The sequence below is a fragment of the Puma concolor genome, chromosome B2 (assembly GCF_028749965.1).
Source record: "Puma concolor isolate L17-30 chromosome B2, mPumCon1.1.hap2, whole genome shotgun sequence".
Taxonomy (NCBI): domain Eukaryota; kingdom Metazoa; phylum Chordata; class Mammalia; order Carnivora; family Felidae; genus Puma; species Puma concolor.
Window position 1 is genome coordinate 124,923,880 of NC_141671.1, and position 19,091 is coordinate 124,942,970.

General features: G+C 39.3%; 1 protein-coding gene across 5 annotated transcripts in view; it reads right to left on the reverse strand.

The window, feature by feature from the left end:
• BCLAF1 (BCL2 associated transcription factor 1) overlaps positions 1–5,916 on the reverse strand; it is a 30,327-nt gene extending 24,411 nt beyond the window's left edge. For all 5 annotated transcript variants that reach the window (XR_015251563.1, XM_086707943.1, XM_086707941.1 and 2 more), the window contains exon 1: positions 5,761–5,916. The gene's annotated coding sequence lies outside the window, so the exon portion shown is untranslated. The remainder of the gene's footprint in view (positions 1–5,760) is intronic.
• Between the last annotated feature and the right edge of the window lie 13,175 nt (positions 5,917–19,091).

Here is a 19,091-nt window from a genome sequence, read left to right on the forward strand (position 1 = left end):
ATAAAAAATGCAATGAAAGTAGAAATACAAAGGAAAAGAAATGATAAAATTAAACTGGTCAATCAACAATGTTGTCCCCTAGGGTGCCTGGGTGGCTTAGTTGGTTAAGCAGCTGACTCTTGATTTCAGCTCAGGTCGTGATCTCAAGGTTGGTGGGGTTCGTGGGTTTGAGCCCCACATTGGACTCTGTGCTGCCACTGCAGAGCCTGCGTGGGATTCTCCCTCTCTCCGCCACTCCCTCTCCATCTCTCTCTCAAAATAAATAAACTTTAAAAAAAGTTAAGAATATTGTCCCCTAAATACCCATGGCCCTACTGCTGGCAAAATTAAGAGATTTAAGGTTCAATCTACAAAGAACAGGAACTTAGTAATTAAGAAAAACATAGTAAAATAAAATACAATAAAAATACAACACTGGATACAAAAACAAAAGGATTTCTAAAGTACATGCATGTTTAGTTTTAAAAATATCGAATCCCCCAAGGGGGGGTGGGGGCAGAGAAAAACTCTAATCTTCTAAATTGATGTATTGTTATGAAACTCTTTACTCTGGACCTTCTAAGTCCAACACTACTGATTCATTACTGGAAGTGATACAAGACTCATTTTAGTTAACACTTTCCCTAAACATTTCTAAAAGGCTAATTTTAATTTCTGCATATCTGAAGAAAAAGTCAACTGCCAAATCCCTCTTTACTCCAAGTCATGATTTTTTTTTGAAATTCCAAGAAAATATACACTAGAAATAATAAAGGGAGGAAGGGCTGAAGGCTGTTTTACTAATAGATACATATTCTTGCTCACAATCTGTAAGTATATTCAAGTACCCATACCAAGAATTCAAAAATCATATGTGAAGCATGACACATATTTAATACTATTTAATATATAATATTTAATGAAAAATATATTTAACATTTAACATTAATATTTAACATAGTCAGTACAAAGACTATAGTCAGCTCAGCGAATTCTTTTTTTAATGAAAATCTATGTACAAAGCACTGTGCTAGTTTTATGGGAAACATGACTATGGCAGAGGTGCCTGCTCCCCAAAAACTAACTAGTGAAGAACAGAAATCAACAAATCATAGCAAAGACATCTTAAGTACCAACTTAAGAATTATGCTAGGTGACCTTAAATAAAATCATCTCACTTAATGCTCATAATCTCATAACCTCTTCTCTCAAATTAAGAGAACTCTAAACTTTTAGAATTCATCTGAATTTACAAGGTGCCTATTACATGCCAGGTACTATTATTCCAGCACTGGAAATAGTGTACTTTAAGTGAAACATTAAGTTTCCTATTCCCTTGGAAATTATGTTCACAAGGGAGAAAGGGAGAGGGGGAAAACCCAGAACATGATGTGTTAGGAAGTATAAAGGACTACAAAAATGGGTTCTTGGGCCCTAACATTAAGGTTAAATTCAAGGGACATTTCAAGGTTCCACAGAAAGAAGAGCATTCTAGGCAGAAGACACAACCTTGGCAAATTCAGGACAGAAAGAACACTAAGTTGAGGCACTGTGAGAGGAGAGGATGTGAGATAAAGTAGAAAAGGCAGGAAAGGACCAGATCAAACTGCATCTAGTAAGAAGGCCAGAGTAAAATCTAAATATATTGGGAAGGCTCCGCAATCAGGGAAGTCACAGCATCGCATTCACGTTTTAAGATGGCTGCTGTGAACAGCATGAACAACAGGGAGAGATCAAGGAGATAAATTACAAGGCTGAAATTCAATATAATTGGTTACCTGGAAAAGATAGTAGCAATAAAGCTAGAAAAAAGAAGCCCAGAATCTAGTTTGGAAGTGCAGTCAACCAGTACTTGTTCACAGGTTGTTGGTGTGGATCAGAGAGAAGAAGGGGGGAAAAAAGAAAACCGCGGTCCTAAATTCTCAGTTTTGGGCTCAAACATCTGGGTGATGTGCAAGTTTGGGAGAGAAAACAAGAGATTAGTTTGCCATTTTTGGATGCCTATGGTCACAGAGTGTAAAATGGTTAATCCAAAATTTAACCCAGACCTCCTGATTCCAACTCCTGTGCTCTCTCCAATATACTGACAGGTGCTTGATGTAGCCATAACCTATATATAGAATTCAAAATGCCAAATCAATCATCCCTTTATTACAACCTTAGATCACTTACTAACATCAGAAAAAGAAATGTAAAAAGAGAGGAAATAAATTGCTTTATGCATTTTTCCAACTGATTCACCAACCAGTGAGGAATGTAAGAGAGTAAGTCAAGCTTTATGTTTAAAGTTCTTAAATACCTTAACAAAGTGTACCTTTTATGCAATACATTATGATCAGCTAGAACACAAATAATGAAAAGAGCAGACAATGGAGTTCAACAACACTGAAGCGCCCCCAAAATGGATTCTTTAGATAACCCAATCAAGCATATTTGAACCAAGTCTTCATTTTAGCAGATTCAGGGAGTTTGGCTTCCAAATTGTGATACAAATTATTGCTACTCACATCTTTAATAACGCTAAAAATTATATCCTAAGACTATTATTCCAATAGACTAGGTTCAAAAATCTGACTTGACCATTAGCTAGATGCCCAACACTGGTCAAGTTACCTTACCTTCAGCTTTAACTTCCACAGGTATAAAATAAGGCTAATAATGGTACTAACTCATAGGTTTAATGTTACACAAATTGAATAAATGTAAACAGCCTAACCTTTAGCACACGGTATGCACTCAAATGTTAGCTTATGCACTCAAATGTTAGCTATCATTATTGTTAAACCTGGCTTGTGACAGCTTTACCTACAGGTTATCCACTAATTTTACTTCAAATGATTCTTGTAAGAATATTTTTGATACAGCATTAATCAACATTATAAATGTGAAACAAAATAACGAGAATTTTGCTTTAAAAAACTCCAAATAAAGATAAGTAAATAATATTAGAATTGGTAAATGGCTAATTGCTAAACTTAAATAACGAGAACATCAGAGTTCACTATTTTCTCTGCTTTTGTGCTTGAAAATTTCCATAATTAAAAGCTTCTGAGGGGTGCCTGGGTGGCTCTGTGGGTTAAACGTCCGACTTTGGCTCAGGTCATGATCTCATAGTTCGTGGGTTCGAGCCCCACGTTGGGCTCTATGCTGACAGCTCAGAGCCTGGAACCTGCTTTAGATTCTGTATCTCCCTCTCTCTCTGCCCCTCCCTTGCTCACACTCTCTCTCTCTCTCTCAAAAATAAACATTAAATAAATAAATAAATGCAAGGTTTTGAAAAATGATTTAGTCACAAGTTTTTAGTTCTTTGTCCACTTTTGTCATCCTGCTTTAAAAAAAAAAAAAAGAGAGCATGGAAATGAGAAAAATACCTGCATTCTAGATCAGGCTGTGCCACTCCCTGGTTCATGGAGCCTTAAGTAAGTTTTCTACCTTCCTGGTCTCTAACCTAAGTGGGGAAATATTAGATCAAGTTTGAAAACTCCACAAAATATTATACAAATGTAGGCTACAATTATTACTACCTTAACATCTGTAGACTAGTTTTTTTTTTTTCCAGTCCTGGGTCAAAAAAAAAAAAAAAAAAATCAAAGCTTAAGACCCTGAAATAACACACGAATGACCACTATGTAAGAAGCTGTGTGTGAAAAAGGAACAAATCCATAACCTAGAAGTATAACCTAACCATGTACACTTACTACCCAGAGATACGTTGGGCTTCTAGATTCCCTTACCTACTTCTTTGTCAATAAATCACTGCAAATTACACAGTGGAATTCAGCTACTGTTCAACTAATAGTTTTGAATGCACTTTTGAGGGGCGCCTGGGTAGCTCGGTCAGCTGGGCAACCAATTCTTGATTTTGGCTCAGGTCATGATTTCAGTGTTCATGAGACCCTTGAGTAGGGCTCTGCGCTGACAGCATGGAACCTGCTTGGGATTCTCTCTCATCCTCTCGCAGCCCCTCCCCCGCTCAACTGAGAGCACTCTCTCACACACTCTCTCTCTCTCAAATTAAATAAACACACACATGAATGTAGTTTCCGGAAACTCCCAATCCAAAGCTCTATATAGCACTGAAGAGACTTCTTCTATTTCCACAAGTCTTTTGAACACAGTTAAATCTAATACAGCTAGTTAAATTCAACTAGACCTGAGCCTATCAAGGGTGTTTTACAGATCTGTCTCCAAGTCCTAAAGTACTATTGTTCTTACAAGAATTAGCTCTAGCTAAAAATCTCCCATGCCACCATTTTAATTACCTAAATGGAGGGCGATTCCAAGTTTACCACAACGTTACAGTGAAAACTGGGATCCTTAAAACAAGATGGCTATAAGCCATCTTTCAACTTTGGGTTGTTCAGCTATGAGTTTAGACACACAATCCTTCTCATCAAATTATCCTCAATTGGCTAGAATCACATAAAAATGCAAACAAACTTGTAGCAGCTTTTCCTATGTAAAGATCCTTTACTGTCTAAACAGTAGCCCCATTCCAACTAAAGTCCAACTGGAATGACAATTTACACGAAGATTAAGGAATTTTGGCTTACTTTTTAATACCAGAGAAACAGTAAAAGGCGCTGCTGCAAAAAGATGTGTCTGAACACATCTCTAACGTCAGTTTGGGTTACATTTGCCTTCAACTTTAGTCCTAAGTTTTCCAATCTAAAACGCTAAAAAAAAAAAAAAGTTTGACGTAGAAAAGTAGTTGCCAGTAGTACTGCTGCTTGATTCTAATAAGTTAGGTCTTCAAAGTAAAGAAAGCCAACTTATGGACTTAAAATGAGGGCAAAGTCCCTAACTTTAGCTCACCACTCCCACCCATTTATTCCACCGTCTACCTACCATGGATGCAACATTTCTGACACGACAAAAGACCTGAATCACTTGCCGAAAAAAGGACGTGGTTTCGCTTGTACTACTGGAGAACTGCCTTTTGGGACCGGGTGTGACAGGGCTACTCTTGGATCCATCAGCTAAGGCCTGCTCCCCATGCTAGGAAACAGTAACCAGGCACCAACTCTTTAAGGGTCAAGAGTGCAGGTTCGCTTAAAAATAGAGTGGGTTTCCAAGGCGATCCAGGAAGATTAACCTCGGAGAAAACTGTCCCGCGACACCGAGGGCGGGAGGCAGATACCGGGGTCAGTGACGGGGACAGCTGAACACGTTCCCAGAACAGAACCGAATTTTAAAAAACGAGGCGTAAACCGATGGGTAGCGTGAAACCGGGAAAGAGGAGTTTAAAGACGACGCAGAAAGGAGTCAACCTACCCAACGCACTTTGCTGCAGGTCATAGCTGTTTTATCAAAGCCTGGAAAGAAAGGTGGCGATCCCAGCCAATAAGAAGCGAACACAAGCTGCACCTCCAGCGGCCTCAGGAGCCGTAGGCGGAGAAAGGAGGGAGCGCGCGTGCGCCGGGAGAGCTTTCAGTCGGGCGCGCGCAAGGGTCCGGGCCGAGGAAATGGGGGAAGGGTTGAAGAGGGAGATGTGCGCACGCGCAGGGAAAGGCCGCGCGGTCTCTGGGTTTCGAGCCAGGTTCGCAACCGCGCGCGCGCGCGCACCGTTCTCGCTACTCACCCCACCCCCCACCTTTTCGACCTGTAGTGCCTCGAAAACCTGAGAAGATCTGACGGGGAAACGCATAAATAACGGCAAAACGTCTCCTGGGTCCTCCTGTAGCCGCCAACCCGTCACCACCCACAAAAGATTCAACAATAATTCACTCGTCCTCGGTATTTACTGCCCTTTGAGTGATTTGAATGCAGCATGAGGCCTACCTGAAACGCCGAAAGCACGGTTCCCGGGACTTATCTCCGTTGTAACTACACAGCGGCCATTTCCCGACTCAAGCACGGGAGGAAAACCATAGAGGTATCTTCGACGCGCTAGCTCGTTTCCGTCACTTCCGATTTGGGGCGTGGCCTCCAGTGCCGCTAAATATCTGGCCTAGCCCCGCCCACCCTTCCGCCCTAAACCGGCTTCCTGGCTGCTATTAAGATTTGCCGGAGGCTTTCTGGGAATTCGCGTGGCTAATCTCGCGCGAAGATCTGGCGGCTCCGCCCTCCGGTCTGGCGCTGCCGCCTCGGTTGCGGTGACGGTAGACGGTGGGCGGAGTGGGCTGTTGGGTCGGGAGGTCTTCTGGCCACACGGTGCGATTCGCGGGCGTTTCTACTTCGCTCTGAGGGTACACTGAATCTCTCTGCCCTCCCTACTTTTTTGCTTGTTTGCGTTATTCTTTCTGTGGCGCTGACTCAGACTAGAAACAAAAAGTCTCGGGCCGAAGAAAAGACCGGGAAGCAAGAGGGCTGTGTTATCAAACCGAGTCTCCTCCCTTTGCCAGCAAGCGCCTAGTTTCTTCTTGGACTCCTAACCGGACACTTGCAAGTGTCGCTTTTGCTTTGATATGAAATGTGCCAAACACACTTCAATAGTAGAAAAATGGCCACGAGCTAAGTCCCTTCCAGAGTGATGTCAGACCAACTCTGCTATCCCTAAAGGAGTTTGCACCGCAGTGTTCTGAGCGTCTTAGGCTGTCTTGGTTTGCATCAGAGGGTGGTACTTCTTTCCTCCCGATGGTGCTAAAGCATTACCACTTGGGCACCTCAGAACGTTGGCATAGGTATATGCCAACACGGTATAATGATTATTTATGCCGGCCGAGAAACAGCCCAATGTAGCTTGGTCTGCCAAAAATGTAAGTCAGATTATAAATAGGCAAACTGCTTTTGATTTGGGTAGAATTTCAAATAAGAGCCATAGCACATTTTCTGTTAATACTTGTCTGGGCTGCACTTTCTTCCTTAGGGCCTAGAACCGTTATTACTTTGATGTTTAGGGACGTAGACTATCTTAAAGGATTTCAAAGTTGTAATTAGCAACCAGTCTTCTGTCAGTTAAATCCAGTGCTGGGCCCTAGTTATGAATTTAACACTGTTTAGGGCGTTTTCTCAGCCCGATTTACCGGCTCAGCTAGAAAAAGTATCTCAGTTTTCTCTCACTATACAGCCTGCCCCTCACCCCACTACCAACACCATCTGAATGTGGAAGCAGTAATCTTTGGCCTCCATGGTGCACTAATAAGTCCCAAGCATTTAGTAGGTGCTGGGTAAGTATTTGCTGAATGAGTGAACTATACTAAAAAGAACCTAGCCACTGATAGCTCAATATAATTCTAGTATTCTGCAGGTACAGGGGAAAGTTGTTGAAAGGTTTTGATCAGAGGTATGGCATGACACTGGACGGGAGGATCAGTTAGGATGTTGTTTTAGTAGTTTAACTGAGGTCATGATGATCATGGTAGGAAAAGGAAAAGTTGTAAATATGGTTTAGAAATGGGATTGACAGGGGGCTCCTGGGTGGCTCAGTTGGTTAAGCGTCCGACTTTGGCTCAGGTCATGATCTCACAATTCGTGAGTTCAAGCTTTGCATCCGGCTCCGTGCTGACAGCTCGGAGCCTGGAACCTGCTTTGGATTGTGTGTCTCCTGTGTCTAACCCTCCCCCACTCATGCTCTCTTTCTCTCTCAAAAATAAATAAACATTTTAAAAAATTAAAAAAAAAATAAAGAAATGGGATTGACAGATCTTCCTGATGGACTGCATTAGGACTTTACAGAAAGGGAGGAAATAAAGGAAGTTGTGGCTTTGATTAACTGGGTGGATTTGGTACTGTTATAATAATTAGGAAGATTGGAAAGAATGATAGGAAAGAGAAGAATGAATATGTCCGGATATGAGAAGGGAATCAGGAATTCCATTTTTACTATGTTAGGTTTGAGATGTGTGTGAAACATCCAAGTAGATACACAAGATATGAAGTTGAACGTGGGGGGTTGCAATTCAAAGGAGTGTTCTGGCTTGGACATAAAATATAAAAATAATGCTTAAAATCATGGAATGAAAGATAGACAAGAGATGACTGGGGACTGAACGATAAAGAATCCCAACATTTAGAAATTTGTTAAAAGAGGAGGAGGAGCTAGTAAAGGAAACTGAGAAAGAACGGCCAATGAAATAGAAAATAAGTTAAATCGAGTGTATTAGTTATTCATTGCTGTGTACAAACGACCCCAACATCTAGTAGCTTAAAACAACATTTTTATTCTTTCACAGTGTCTGTGGGTCAGGAATCTGGGAGGAGTTATCTGGATGGTTCTAGCTTAAGGTATCTCATGAGGTTGCAGTCAGTCTGTCAGCTGAGACTGCAGTCATTTGAAGTCTGCAGATTCACTCCAAGATCATTCAGGGTTGTTGGCAGGAAACCTCAGTTGCTCATCACATGGACTTCTCCATAGGATGCTTGAGTGTCCCTTTACACAGTAGCTGGCTTCCCCCCGCCGCCTCCCCCCCAGAGTAAATGATCCAAGAAAGGGAGAGCCCAAGACACAAGCTATTATAACCTAATCTCAGAAGCAACACACCATCACTCTGCTGTATTTCACTTGGACCAAACCCTGGTACAGTGTGGAAGGGGGCTACACAAGGGTGTGAGTACCAGCAGGTGGAGATCATTGGGGACCATCTTGAAGGCTGACTACCACACCAAGAGAGAGAAGTGTTTTAAGTGTGTGAGGTCAAAAAGACAAAGGACAGAATATGCTTATGTGTAATTTCACCTGCAGGAAACACTAAGTAAATGCAGTAATTGTACCTGCCTGAACTGAGCCAGGTAGGAATACTGAAACATACAAGCATCTCAAACATCTGCCAGCTACTTCAGTTCACACCCATCTGCTTCTGATGTTACAGCTTTCCATTTGATTTTAGAAACCCTCCTTCTAGGGGCGCCTGGGTGGCGCAGTCGGTTCAGCGTCCGGCTTCAGCCAGGTCACGATCTCGCGGTCCGTGAGTTGGAGCCCCGCGTCGGGCTCTGGGCTGATGGCTCAGAGCCTGGAGCCTGTTTCCGATTCTGTGTCTCCCTCTCTCTCTGCCCCTCCCCCGTTCATGCTCTGTCTCTCTCTGTCCCAAAAATAAGTAAACGTTGAAAAAAAAAAATTAAAAAAAAAAAAAAAAAGAAACCCTCCTTCTACCACTTCACAATAACTAACAACTCACAAGCTTCCTGACACCCACTTCCACAAGTAAACTTTAGGTATTTTTAAGATAAAATACTATATCAATTGTAGTATTTATTTCTTGGTCAAGTCTGCTACCATTTTTGTTAGGTTCCTTTTTTTTTTTTTTGTAACTGATTAAGTTTTTGAGGATCATACCCTAATCCTGTTTTTCCATAGACCTGTGGTTTTTATTGTGTGATTTTTGCATAGCACAGTGATTTTTATGAACACATATGTTGCATTTGAGCAAAACTGCATAACAGTCAATATATAGTCCTAATTTTAACAGCAAAGAAATTGAAGTTTGGAGAGGTAGAGTATCTTGCCAAAAGTCACATGGCTGTTAAGTGAGGAATTCAGATTTTATCAAAGGTCCATCTGACTCTAAAAACACCTTGTTTCCACAGCAGTATTTACTCACATAAACAGTTAAAATAGAGATAATATTAGATTAACCTCACCTCAATTGTTGTTCCTATTTTATGCAACTTGATTGATAGTTCCCATGTGTCCTATTCTAGGTAATATAATATATACTCTAGCAAATGTGTATATATGCCTATTTACTTATCCGAATAGTTCTCTATTATCCATAAATAAAGAAACAAATTTATAAATTTCATAGTGTCCAAGCAATGATTAAGTGGTCTTGCTAGATGAGTGATGCATGATATAGTTTTACTTGGTATATTTTAAGTATTAATGTTTTCTTTTATTTCAAATTTCCTTTTTCATATATTCGATTAAGGCACAAGATAAGTAGTAATATTACTGCTTCTTCCTGCCATACTATGCTTTCTCAGCAATGACAGTGTTGGGGATTATCAGTCTAGATCTTACCTGAACCACTCATTGCATATACCACAAAAGCACTTAAATTAGGGAAGATTAAGTAGTTCCAAGATCTGGGCCACAGTGTTTTGCTACATAGGATAGATATGAAATGAAAATCTGTAGAAGGCTTTCAGGCCATTATATTTGTTAGTGCTGTAAGAAAAGACAAGACATGAGGGGACAGGTAACAAAATGGGCAGAAATTGTCGATTCACTGGTCCAAGATGACCATTTGGTATGATATCCTTACGCAAGCCTAGACAGCTCAAGGGTGGATTTAGGTGCACATTAACTAAAAATTGAATGTTTAAAGGGTTAAAAAAGCAAGGCACTAAGGGTAGGTACAATAAAATAAGTGTGGAAGAGAAAGCAGAATTAAATAATCTCTCTGAGAGGCTGGCTCAGTTATAAACATATGAATTACCTGCATGGAAAGTATATGCCTGTCAACTTTCCAGAGATAAACAATTGCATTAATGTCAAAAAGATGATCGAATTTTGAAAAGTAGATAAAGTCAGCTGGATGAACCGTGATGCCATATTTGTCTGTTATTCAACACATTTTTCATCAAGATAGGTAATGATCAGGGCCACAACTGAACCTTCTGTGCTCCTCCAAAATTTGATCATGCTCAGTTTATGGAAATGCCTGACTCTTGCCCCATGAAACTGAAAGGCTTTAGAGAGCAAATGTATGAGAGAGGAATGAATCTTAGTCGAGGCCTTAAAGTTACTGGGAGTCTTGAGATAAATCCAGGTCATGATCAAAATTTTAGCCATCTTTGCAAATGACTGTGCCTTCCATATAAGTAATATGATCTTATATAGGGTCATTATAATTTTATTTTGAATGCTGGTAAAATAATTTTACCTTGAATCCATTTACCTTGGATGTTCTACAAGCATTATTAGAGACCCAGCTGTTTTACTCCTAGTCCTTTAGCTATTTATAAAGAAAAGCACATTCAAATTTTCTTTTGCAATGAACTGGTGAAAAATTTCATCATGAGAATATACATCTGTAATCACGTTATAACTGATTTTTTTTTTCAACGTTTATTTATTTTTGGGACAGAGAGAGACAGAGCATGAATGGGGGAGGGGCAGAGAGAGAGGGAGACACAGAATCGGAAACAGGCTCCAGGCTCTGAGCCATCAGCCCAGAGCCTGACGCGGGGCTCGAACTCACGGACCGCGAGATCGTGACCTGGCTGAAGTCGGACGCTTAACCGACTGCGCCACCCAGGTGCCCCACGTTATAACTGATTTTAATGCAGCATGAAATTTTTTCTGTTTTTTTTTTTTTTTTTTTTTAATGGAAAGGATGAGGCCTTCCCTTAACTGCCTTATCTTATTTCTAATATTATGTCCCATAGTCTGTATATATTGTTTACCTTAGAAACAAAATATTATACTTTGCTCTATAAAAAAAAAATTGTTTATAGCATTTTCACCAAATCTAAAAAGCCAATTGTAGTTCCAGTAAGAAAGAAAAAAAATCCTGCACATTAATATTGTTCATCAATTATTACATACATTTTAGTTTCAAAGTTATTAAAATGTGCAAAAATATGCATCATAAAGGTAATGTAGTATGGTATTTAATTATATCATAGAGTTAAATTTTTAGTTTCCATATAACTATAGCAATTACAGATACAACAGTGTCCTAACAAATTTGTCATGAGTTTACTTCAATTTATATATTTCTTTTATTAGAACAAGTTTTCCATGTTAAGTTAAAATATAAATAACCTTCTGATTATTTCTTCATTCTTTAATAAATGCTATTTAAAGAAGAAAACCTATGAAAGGAGCCAAGGGAACTGTGGAAACAGAGTCACAAGTGAATAAGTCTGTCTTGAAATAGAGTAACCAGAAATCAACTCATTCTATATGTTGGAAATTGTTAAGAAGTAAAAGCAATAAAAAGCTACAAAATTAAGAAAACTCATCCTATCAAAATGACTAAAAAAAAGGAAGGAGGTCAGGGGGAGAGAGAGAGAGAAGGGAAGAGAGAGACTCTTAGGTCTGGGGAAGTACTTAAAAATATTAGAAGAAATCTGGCTAGGTAGCTAGCTTTCCTTTGCTTCTCTAGAAACGTTAAAAGGGTTCAATTTGAATGCCAAATAGAATTATTCTTGGCATTAAGGATTGGGGATGGGTTGGTGGAAATAGAAGCAAATGGAAATGATATCTTTTAAATATCTACTATACCCCACATACTGTGATAATAATTTTAATATTCACAAACAATCCTCAAAGAAATGTATTGGCATCTGCATTGTATTAATAAGGAAACTGATTTTTTTTAGGATTAAAAAAATTCACCCAACAGGTAACAAATTGAAGAGCCAGGGTTTTAACTCTAAGTTTAACTCAAAGTCTGTCTTTGTACTACTTTTTGGCTGAGAATTTACAACATCGGAGGGGAGATTGTAAACTCCATCCTTCTGGACGTGTTTGAGATTAGGTCAAAAACACTTTGGGGGAGTATTTTGTGAGAAATTATGCTTGGAGGCAGTCCAAATGGATGTCTTCCAAATTACTAAGCAGCTCTAACCTCTTGGAAAACTACCCCATCAATTATCCCTATATTTGAGTAGTTCAGGAGAACGATGGGTTGATCCCAAAAGGCCTGGATTTTTCCCTTCTAGCTTAATATCGCTTGCTTACCTATCATTTTGTTTAAAAGTGGCCTGTCTTCTGAAACCAAGGTCAGAGTTTGTGAGTTTTTAGATAGGGGCTTTCATCATGCTTGTTTAGCCCTGTCCTCTTCAATATCCAGCATCCTGACTAGTAAATGGGAGCAATGATAGGAGCCTGGTTCTTAAAAGGTAAAGGTTTTGTGGCTGCTCAGCTCCTAGCTTTTCAAGAAAACAGTCACTAAATCTTACAGCAAAAATAATATGGGCTTCATCACTGTGAAAATCACAAAGAAATGAAATACAATAAAAATAAAACTTCTTTGGAAAACTTTATGAAGACAGGCTGCCTCTTTTATCTGTTAACCAAGTAAGAATTAGTAAAAAAAAAAAAAAAAAAATCCTAAAGTTCATTAAAAAAATTACATATATTTGTATAGAAATATGAAGAATAAACCTCAAAAGTAGAGTATTTCTACTTGGATGGCCACATTATAGGTTATTTTTAAGTAATTTTTTTCCTTTGCTTTTCATATTTTCTAAAATTTCTACAAGAAGCATTACTTTTATAATAAAACTTTAAAATTTAGATTACTTAATTTTATTTGAATGTGTAAGATCACGAGGAGTTAAGAACTAAGAAAAGATGTTTTTTGTATGTTGTTCTTATAAATCAAGTGTCAAACTCTAACAAAGAGGAATAAAATATCTGTTACTAAATCATGTTCTTGATAAACCTAATTCTAACTTACTGCCAGGTGGATATTATTTCTTCCAGAAAGAATTTGAGTTGTTTCTTTCTTTCTTTTTTTTTTTTCCTGGTTGCCCTACAGTCTTCTGTTTTGCTTCATGAATCTTCTTTTGAGCAATGAAAGGAAGTACTACCATTCAGTGAGAAAACAATATATGTTTAATTGTTTGCTTCCATTTAAAAGGAACTTATAGAGGGGTCCCTGGGTGGGTCCAACAGTTAAAGCATCCAACTCTTGATTTTGGCTCAGGTCATGATCTCCAGGTTCTTGAGATCAAGCCCCGCTTTGGGCTCTGCACTGACAGTACAGAGCCTGCTTGGGATTCTGTCTCTCTCTATAAATAAATAAATAAACATAAAAAAAACTTTAATAAATAAATAAAAGGAACTTATATGCTGAATTCCAACCAGCCATGATAGATATGCCTAAAAATGGCTTGATGTTTTCCAGGACAATTATTTTTAAAATTCATTTTGTCACAGTGGAATCTGGCTAGTTAGATAAAAAGTTAAGGACCACTGGCTCATTTTTCAATTCAGTTTTGGAAAGGATTGTAAAATCATGGACCTGACTTTGTTTTTCTAGTGTTTGTGCCATTTTTTTGTTTTTCTGTCCATGACCCCCCTACCCCCAAAAAAGCAAACTTAATATTGTACTGTAGCTGGATTGATTTCTGCCAACACAAACCCATCCAGTAACTTTGCCTAGACACAGAATGTCTAGAGAAATATTTCAGGGAGATTTCAGGGAGATATTTCTGGCAATGGCAGATGAGATGATCTGTTACCCCCACAATGAAATGCTCATTGTTTGAAAACAAGTTCATTAACGTGCTTAAAAATCATTCAGGAGCAGGAGCCATACAAATATTTATCATTATTGGTCATTTGCAATTTATTCATAGGGATCCAGCTGGCAACCATCTGGTGCATAAAACTGAAAACTGGAGGGGAAAAAAAATAAAGTAAAAGTCACTGAAAAAATATAATTTAGTCCCCATATGTCCTTGACACATATTAAGTTAGTGAATTAGTTGTTAGTGGAATGAGATACATATATGGAATTTAACACAAAGGTGAGTTGAAATTTTGCTTGCAAGTATATGTTGAAAGACAAAATGAAGTAGTAGCAATATCATAATAGGCAAACGTACTAGGGAGTATAGGCTAGGCTATGTAACAAATGACTCTCATACACATAGTGGCTCACGTGCAGTAGCTTTTCCTCTCAACATTTTCAGGCAATTATACCAGGTTAGTAAAAATTTCCTTAAGCAGTAATTCAGGGTCTTAGGCTATGTTGTGGCTCCTTCATCTCATAGGGCCCATGGGCAGAATTCAAGGGTCCACAAACCTCCAAAGGATCCATGAATAGAATTCAGAGCTGTCAATATACTTGTATAAGGAAAATTACATCCCTTTTAACTCTGAACCAAAATTTATCATTTCCTATAATTATGAATGTAAACAAAAACCACGGAAGTATTAGCAGTACTTGTGACTTTGTAGCAAATACAAATTGCAGATTTTTTTTTCTTGTTATCTACAGCTTTCAGATGATTACATCCCTGGTTGTCACCTTGAATGTAGCCTTTTGAAAGACTCTGAGCCAGAACGACTCAGCTAAGCTGCTCCTGACCCACAGAAACCAGGAGATAATGTATGTTTTAAGCACTAAGTTTTGGGATAACTTGTTACATAGCAATAGATGACAAATATATCCACATATTATCATATTACTAATTTTATAAATAATTTGATAATTGTATTTAATACAATTTGTTTTCTTTATAATTCTAGTATTTTATTGTATACATATTGAAAACATTCTGAGAGGGAATGCAGAGGCTTCTTCGGTATGCCAAAAGAATCCATGACACAAAAAAAATTAATCCTACCCATGGCGTCATTGTTGCCTTGTGCTAGCTGGCAAAAGGAGAAAAGAACATGGAAATGTACCTCTTTTTTATCTCCTTGGCCTGGAAGAAGAAGATACCATTTTTAATCACATTTTCAGGGGGTGAACTAGTTACATAGCCACAACTTGATGCAATGGCGGCTGGGAAATGTAGTCCTTGGTGAACTGCCATTTGCTAGCCATTGCTCTATGTTAGGGGAGGATATATTTTAATAGATAGTGCCAGAGCAAATACCCAAATATTAAGAAAAGTAGTGAGAATAATATCTGCTAGAATAAAATCTTAAAGTTAATTGGAAAGATAAACAGAGTCAAATGAAAGAAGCAGGTTGTAATGACATAAACTATTTTCTGTGAATTGATTTTTATTTCAAAGAATAAGACAGGTATGGATCTGAAAATGTGGAGAAATAATTTGAGTCCAGCATCTAAATCAGAAAATCAGAAATGAAATTTTTCTTTAGTTGTCCTTAAGAATAAATTTTGTCAGATTGTGAACACAGAATCTTAACATTTTGGAAGTAATTAAAGAATGGGATGGAACCACTTGTGTTCATTCATTCAGTAAACATTTTCTGAAAGCCTACTATGTAATGGAGTCTATAGTAAGTACTGGAAAAAATGAGATTGCCAAAAATAAGATAAGACTTTTGCTCCAAGAGAGCTAATGATGAGGGAAATGGCTTAGCCAAGTAAATCTGTACAGTGTTCTTTGCTGGGTACTGTGACATACATAACCACAAGGTGCTAACAGTAGAATAATTACTTTTTTTTTTTTATTTCAACATGCCTTGGGATAAAAACATGATATTAAATTGGAATGTCAGGCTTCAGTTGTTAAATAGGGTAGGATTTCTTTGGGATCATTTATGGAGCCCCACCCAGGATCCCTGAATCCACAAAGTAAAGCTATCCTCCTCAGTGTTCAGAGAAAGCTTTCAAAAGATTCCAGTCTTCTGCTGATGTGGGAATAGCAAGAAAGAATTCTTGGTAGTCCACCACATGGTCTCATACATGTAGTGTCATGTGAAAAATTAGCTATCGTGTGTTCCCTCCAATATTTACAAGCTAATCAGTGACTAATGATTCCCGGAGAAAAATCAGGACACAGGGAAACTGGGCTGCCAATAGCTCATCAGGTGTCTTTAAGTTTAGGCAAGCCTGTTTTTCCCTTGGATTGTGTCAGCCCCATGCTCAGTTACATGGCTCAGTGAGGAAACAAGAGTGCAAGCTGGCTCTCAGTCCCATTTGAACCTGAGGGTGCACATGTGATACAGACAATGTATAATTATTAATCATAGGCAGAGGCCCTGCTGGAAGTTCCTTCGCAAAATAGCACCTCTCCACACTACACTCTCCTCCTGAACACCTGTCACTATGTTAACTGCCCCCCTCAGCAACTTGGGGAGTTTCTAACACCACATCTATTCTCCCTACTTAGCCAACAGCGTTACGCAAGAATTATATTCCATTTTATAATGTTGACTATTCATTCATCATTTAACAAATATTTGTTGATAAATTATTCCTTGGGTGAAATAATGGAATATTATACATTATGATGAATAAATGATAGGAAATTAGTGGTCTCGTTGAACACAACTTCACATCAAGAAACGTCTAAAATCTATATTGCATTGACACATCACTCTGTAATTGCCATATATTGGAACAAATAAGGGAGTGAGTGATTATCCTAGTTCTATTTAAAGAAACATTTAGTTTTTAAGAGCTCTTCAAAAGGATCTGACTCTTACAAAGATACTACTCCTGGCATTCTGCCAGTTGACAGTATTTTGCCTCTGTGATAGGTAATTCATACCCTCCCTTCGGTCATCAGTTTAAAGCCATAGTTCTCAAGCCTGGTGTCAACATGCTTGTGAGTTGCATTCAGTTGTGCAGCATTTTGAATGCAACCTTTTTTTTTTTTTTACCACTGTCATGATATGAACTGAGATACTCCTTCCTCCTCCTTCTACCATTGAAGTGTGTCACCATTCATCCCAGGTGATTCCAATCGAGCAAATGGTCCTGGGACCAGCAGCCTTACCTGGGGACCTACAAGAAATGCAAATTCTCAAGTCCCACCACAGAACTACTGAATCAGAAAGTCTGGGGATGAGGCCTAGCAAGCCATTTTTAACAAACCCTTCAGGTGATTGTAGTGTACGCTCAAGTTTGAGAGCCGTTGTAATAGACCCATTCCCAGTTGATCAAATGGTCCTTCTATTGTAAATAAGCTCAGGAAAGAATCAAATGCTCCTTAACCCAATAGGCTAGTGCTATTATTTCACAGATAGAATAGAAGTCATGTTAATTGGAGGACTATGACGATTCTGGACAATGCGGGAAACAGAGGCAGTAGTAGGTGCCCCTAGGTAACTTGAAGCAGGGAGGGAGAATTGGCTGCAACCCTCACTGGAGTAAAGATTGAACTGAAATCTGAGCACGTGCCATCGGCTTCCTGCAACATCCGCATGGGACCATAGCTCTGCACTTTTTCCTGCAGAGCCATGGAAACCTAGAAAGAGAGAAGCCACTCTCAGCATCCATCATGGTTTACATAAGAAGAAACCTCTGCCCACCAGGGGTGGTCAAGCTGCATAAGAAGAAACCTATTCTAGAAAATTCTCCAGTAAGGACAGACAGAAGGAGGGTATGAGTACACCACATAGCTGACAGCAGAGCTTGAGGAGTTAGGAGCGAGGGTGGGGTGAGAGTGGGGGCTGAGGTTGGCAGAAAAAGTCTTCTGAAGCAAATTAGGAATGCCTCAAAGACCTGAGGGATTTTTGCCTACCTGTGTGTTAAAGGCACAAATCCCAGTTCATTCTAATTAAGTTGCTTTTGGAATGATTTTACAGTAAAAACAGACTGCTTATGATGCCATTATAGTTCACTGTGAGAAAACAGATCAGATGGTACCCCATCTGGAAAGACAGCTCCACTCTCTGATCATAGGCAGGGTTCTCTCACTTTCATACTCCAAGCTGAAAATTCAGCAGCCAACAACCCAAAGGGCCAGTAGACTGTTGCCCCTGACTGACAGCTCTGAGAAGTCAGTGAAGGAAGTGGAGTAAATGGAGCACTGCCCCAATGTCCTTGCACAGCTGATAACTCACTAGTCCTGCTGTCTCAGGGCCCAGCCCTTTGCACTCTACAGAAAGCAGTGTGCTGTAGAAGTCAATGAGAGCCCAACATGGGACTGGGCACCCTAGAAAGGGGGTATGTTATTCTTTCAGATCAGGCTCATTTAGGACTAGAATGAAGTGAAAGGTAATGGCAATTCCAGAAAAGATAATATTCATACAGAAGGCTAAATCTAAGCTAGATGTTGCCTTAAACCAGGGGTGATCAAGCTGCAGTTCATAGGTCAAATCAAACCCTCATCCTACAACAGCAGAGTCCAATAGTTGCAATAAAGATTCTACGGCTCACATTAGGCCTAAAGTATTTACTATCTAGACCTTTCCAGAAAGAATTTGCTGGCCCTGCCTTAGACTCAACTCTAACTCTTGGGTCTTGGAAGTCCCAAAGCCCTCCACTCTCAGGGCCGTTCTGTCAATGAGAGAACCTTAGTTATGTATAACTGTTGTTACCCACTAGTTGATCCCTACATTTAAAAAAAATTTTTTTAAGTTTATTTATTTTGAGAGGGAGAGCACAGCAGGAGAGGGAGGGAGAGAGAGAGAGAGAGAGAGAGAGAGAGAATCCCAAGCAGCTCCACACCAGCAACTCTGAGCCCAACACAGAGCACAAACTCAGGAACCCTGAGACCGTGACCTGGGCCAAAATCAAGAGTCGGATGCTTAACCGACTGAGCCACCCAGGCGGCTCCCCGATCCCTACATTTTTACCAAAATAGAGTATCTACCTCTCTTTGCCTATTTTGCTCTTTTCTTTGCTTCT